Source organism: Coffea arabica, chromosome 5e (genome assembly GCF_036785885.1).
Source record: "Coffea arabica cultivar ET-39 chromosome 5e, Coffea Arabica ET-39 HiFi, whole genome shotgun sequence".
Taxonomy (NCBI): Eukaryota; Viridiplantae; Streptophyta; class Magnoliopsida; order Gentianales; family Rubiaceae; genus Coffea; species Coffea arabica.
The window spans coordinates 54,032,898-54,038,897 of record NC_092318.1 but is presented as its reverse complement, the minus strand read 5'-3'; positions in this window follow the sequence as shown (position 1 = coordinate 54,038,897).

Here is a 6,000-nt window from a genome sequence, read left to right as displayed (position 1 = left end):
ATTCATGTCATGATTGCTGGAGGGTATTTATAGTAACAAAGCATTAGATTCTGTGGGAATAATCCATATGGGTGCTGACAGGAGATCTGTGCACTCTTCCGTAGGTAGCCCCGTGATCCTGTGCAAACCCCACTGGTCTCATTTGGCGTCATCTCACACTTTTATCTAGTTTTTGTTATTAGCCTTGTATCTTGGTCAATCAACAAATATCTTTACTTTTCAAGCAGTAAACCATTGCAGATTTCAACATGTTCATACAATAAATATACAAATGTGATTTATATGTGTAATAGCGAGTCTTTTTTTCTTTTTTCTTTTTAAACCAGTATCAGGTCGTATGTGCATAATCATAGTACGTACTAATCAAATAGTGAGAGACATTCCAATAATCAGTTCGGTGAGAAATTAAACGGGATTGCCAGAAAAAAGTCATCAAATTCATGAAAGACTGTAGCCTTGTTGTGGGGTGGTCCTTTTTTTCTTGGGCCCCATTGATGATGGCTGTGATGAATTAATGAGGTTTGTTGATGTTGTTGACGCAATCCAAAGGTGGCTGCATCAGCATGAACTGGAACTCGATTGGAATGCGGAAAAAATTCTTGAGATTCATTCACGGGGGCCAAGATTAAAAGCTAGTCCGGTGGGTAGGTAGGTGGAAGACTTTCGACAAGCTCGTATGGTACCGGACACCTGTCCATAATCCACAGGGATTGATCGTCATTTTGTTGGATGCACCGGTCAGAAATCAGACGGTATACTCCGTCCATTCTATCTGTCCACTTTTTCTGTCAAATACAAAATTAAGTAGTTCTACTTATTAATACTATTACTTTTTCTGTCAAATACAAAATTAAGTAGTTCTACTTATTAATACTGTTGATATGACACGTAACATTGAATGCATATTTAGAAGATGTTTGATAAATGGGTTTCAAATTCAATTTTAACATGGACGGCCTACTTTTTTAATCAACATGATTGCACGTAACTACAACTCTGACAAATTCAAGGATCTCGTCTTCAAATGCTTGCCTAATCTCATCTGAATCATGCGGTATAAAATTCCAAAGTAGAAAACTACAGATACAATTAGAATATTATTGAATTTAAAATCCATTTACCAAATACCCGCTAAATATGCATTCAATATTATATGCCACATCAACAGTATTAGTAAATAAAATTACTTAATTTTATATTGAACAAAAAAAATAGATAAATATAATGAACAGAGGATCTGGTCTGATTTGTGCTATACTACTACTCTCTAATAGTAGTATTAAGGAAATTAAAGTCGATAATATTAATGTTGGAACAGAAGATTTTACGGTGGAACCGAAATTGCAGCTGAAATTAGTGAGATGTGACACGACATGAGGTGTAAACAGGGAAGCCAAGTCAAGGTGACGTGGAAATTCCTTTTGAAAATATTTCAATTACGACGTTCATGATGCATTTCTTGCTCCCATCCAATATAGCTTGGCGGCGGCTGCCAAGAACCAGCAATGCGTGTCGCCACGTCAGATCGTGCACGCTACGTAATTACAGCTTCCATACTAATAGGATTTCGCAATTTCTATGATTAATTGATACTGATGATGATAAGCAATTCATTCTATATGTTAATATATTTGGATTGCTATTTTTATTAGAAAAAATGTACTGTAACAATTTGATATATATGAGATATAAAATATGTTTAAAAAATATATTTAAAGAAAATATTAAATTTTTTTCCTTAAAAAATAGCAATTCAAATACAGTAGATCCCTAGTCCACCATCTCTCTTTTAATTTTTTTTTTGGGTCCCTAGCTGGTGCTTCCTATCTAATATACGCAAAATTTTTCGCATATTGAAACACTTCTTTCAAATTAATAGTAACATTTTTGTCAAAAACATAACACCTGAGTTTGCTTGAGTGTTCGTGTTCACAAGACACTCAACAGTTCTACTGAAGAAGAGGTTCTGCTCAGTATGAACATCCCTGCACGGTTGAGGGCCAAGATTGGCCCTCACAATTTTGTGCGGTTGAGATTACACCATGTAACTCGATTTCCGCGCCAAGTGTGGGGCCCACCACTATCTGTTGTGAAAATACATCCTGTGAAAAAAAAGTTACACGATGTACAAAGAAAGTTACAGCCAGTTGATAATGACTACAATTGACAGGGACGGTTGCACCTGCAACCGTCCCTGCCCCGAGTCCCATCGCGTAAATGTCTGATTACCAATTGATGCGATGCCTCAATGACGCTTGACTCTCTATCTTGCAAGAATTTTTATTTTTGAGGCGTTGATGCTCACGTTATTGCTAATTGGCTGCCACGGTGTTGATTAAGAGGTACTTTGAAAAAAGTGAGCTTGAAATGAAACGTGAGATTGTACATCTATTTCGAGCAGTCTTAAGGCTTATTGAAACCCATTCCACTGTTCCTGAATTGCGGGCATAAGATAAACTTGGACTTGTATTTGCCGCATTCCACGATCTTTGCTGCATTCTTTGTGAAAAGGAAAAAAAAAATCTACTTACTCCAATGCTTTGTATTTGCCGCCCTATTTCAAGAGAAGGAAGGATGCTGCACCTTTACCAATATCACGTTGCACATACCAAATGCTATACTCCCCAAATCATATTTTGTTGATGGAGGTGTAGATGCATCATCCTTCCAAGTTTTAATACTTCCAGCAGCAAGTTTGGACAGAATTTAATTGGTCTGTTGAATATGAAAGTAAATTAGAATATAATTTGGATAATGAAAATTATTAAATTAGAATTCGGATGTTACAATTATACAAGAATTGGACATGTTTACCTTGTGTAACATAACATGTTTGTTTGGCTTTGGAGAATGTTAAGTGATGAGTTTAGAATAGATAAATTGAGAAGCTGTGGAGAGCAGGTGAAAAAGGTGATAAGTTAGTTAGATAGATAGATAGATTAAGAAGAGCTCAACAATTAACATAATATTTAAAGTAATAAAATTAATTTGATAGAATTTAACTGCTTTGTTGAATTTGAGAGCAGATTAGATGTTATTAAATTTGCAAATAGATTAGATTTGATAGTAGTATTTGAAATATGTAAAAATAATTGTTAACAAATAAGTGTGTCGATCGTATAATTTAAACAAAAACACAACATAATAATGTAATAAAGTTTGGATAGATTTGAATTGATTGGTTGAATATGAAAATAAATCAGATTAGAATTCGGATAATAAAAATTATTACATTAAAATTATCAAACTCAGGAAACCTTCAAGACTCCCTCAAACGCCGGGGGTTTAGGTTACAGTACTATACCCAGGATTAATCGCGGGGGGAAGGGGGGAGGGGCTTGAAATTGTACAAATATTGGACATGAGTTAGCCTTCTAGCCTTGTATAACATAACATATTTGGTGTGGGAGAATGCTAAGGGTCTGTTTGATAACATAAAAAAGCGTTGAATCTGAATTTTTTCAGACATTCAGATGTTTTGAGTGTTTGATAAATGAAAATCTATTTGCTGAACTTGTTAAGTAATGCTAAACTTGTGTGTATTTTTTTCAGCACAAAAATCCTAACTGAATGCTTAATTCTGATAAGAATCAATAGAATTACTTCAACTACCTTATTTTATCTACCAAATCTATTCTTATTTATTAATTATGTTCAAAAGTCTTATATAATTAAACAACCTAATATTCTTTATCTAATGATTTTCTATTTCTCTTTTCTCCCTTTTGAATGACTTTCACTTCTTTTCCATACCAATGTTTTTAAACTCGGATCGAACCGACCGGTTCGACCGGTTGAACCGGGAACCGGAGACATGTCCGGTCCGAATTTGTTCAAAAACTCGGGTGACAAAGACTCGGTCAAAACCCGGGTTTGACCGGAAACTTGGAACAACCGGGAAAACCCGGTTCTTTTTGAGCATCAAATTTCTGCTATTTTTACCAGATTTTTTTTCTAACATCCAATTTCTGCTATGTTTCTCCCAAAATTTTCAGCATGGATATCGATCCTTGAGTGCAGATTCGACGGCAACAGCAGTGGTTTAGTCACATATGGCTATTCTAACACAAATATTGAAAGATCTAAAGTTAAAATTAAGAGAATTGAGAAAAAAAATAAGAGAAATTGATGATTTTCCAGACTGTGTCTAGAAATCATTTATAATTGAGCCACGTTTTCCTTTGGCAGACCCAGCTTCAGCATTTGACAGAAGAAACTTAATGTGAGTTGATGATATTCGCCCAACAAAAAAAATAGTGTTGATGATTTTCATGTGGTAAATAGAAAAGAAATGCAAAGATATAGAAGTGAAAAAGGGACAAAAGAAAAAAAAAAGAAAGAAAAGAAACAGAAGGAGGAATGCGTCTGGACTCTGGAGAAGAAAGGACGGGATGGAGAGGACGATGACGGCCTATGAGATTTTGAGAGAAAAAAGAACGGAAAGATCTAGGGAAATCAGCTTTGGGGTTTCAAAGTTTTGTCAATTTTATGGTTTGACCCCTAGAGTGATAGAAAACTGTAAACATGCCTAAAAATCTTTATAATTTATAGCTTCTGCCCCAAATTCTAGTATTATTTTTCAAGTAAGCCCTCTAATTTAGTTCTAAACTTGTTGAATATGATTAAATGATATAGATTGCTACTTGACTATATTACTTTATTTGTATTTTCTTGTAAAATATCTTAGAACCACCAAATATCCATGAACATACCTTTCTCAAGATTATTACATTTTTAGAAATTTTACATAGCATATTAATTTTTAAAATTAAACATATTTATGACATCATGATGACGTCACCCGATTCTTAGATGGGTTCGACCCCGGTACGTATTTATATATTTTTCTTCATCTTGATTGAAAACAATTATCATGGTTTCATGGTTTGTTTTTTTTTTTGTTTTTTTAAATGTAGGAGTAGGCACTATCCGAAACCAGGGAAAATACCTTTTTCATCCCTATTATTTGGGGATGAGCCAATTGCGTCCTTATTATATGTTATTTCAAACACATTTTGCCTCTTACATTTCAATTTTTGGCCAATTAAGGACAATTGTCAATTACTCTCTTAAGTTGGACTGAATTTAATATTTAATGAAACGCGTGAGAATCAAGCATGGGAGGCAAAAGATAGAAGCTAATAGACTAATTTATTTATTGTCGCAAACTCCCTTTACTTTGCTAACCTTAGCGAAACATCAAACACAAATCTGTAGAACAACCGCATAAAATAAAATACTTCAAGCACAAATCAAAAAATTAAATTTATGATGTTATGTGGTCCTTCTGGAGATTTGGTTCTGATTTTTGCTATGGTTCATAAGGTAATGGGAGTTCGTGACAAAGAGAGAAGCGGAGAGTGAGAAATGAGTTTGCTAGCTTTCGTCACTTGTTTGATTTGGTTGTAATTGATTGATTAACGATCGAATTTAGATCAAATTAAGAGATTACTTATCAATTATCATTAACTGGCCGAAAATTAAAAGATACGGGACAAAATATATTTGTGGTAAAACAATAGAATCGAAACCAGCTCATCCCGCAAACAATAGGAATGAAAAAGCTATTTTTTTGTCGGAAACCAACTGGCATTCACCACATAACCAATTCATAATTAGGAGATATTAATTTTTTCCCTGATTAGGGGTATAATTAGTTCATGATTAGGAGTTAATTAATTTTTTCCACAATCAAGAATATAATTAGTTTTCAACAATGCCAACCAAAGAAACTTTTGGGCATTTAAAGATTTTCCTTTTAAGTACATTGATCAAGTCTCGCATGGACACGTAACACGAATCATAAGGCTTTGATCTTGGGTGCAGGCCCAAACCCAAAAGATCGTCGTGTTTGGTTGCTCAACTGTCTGACATCTGCATCGGTACTTCGGCAGCTCCAACATATTTACCTGGCCATTATTTCTAGACACGGGATGGCCAAGGGAATGTTCAAGAATTCAATCTCATTGATGGTGATGTTGTCGCAAATCCGGTATCGTC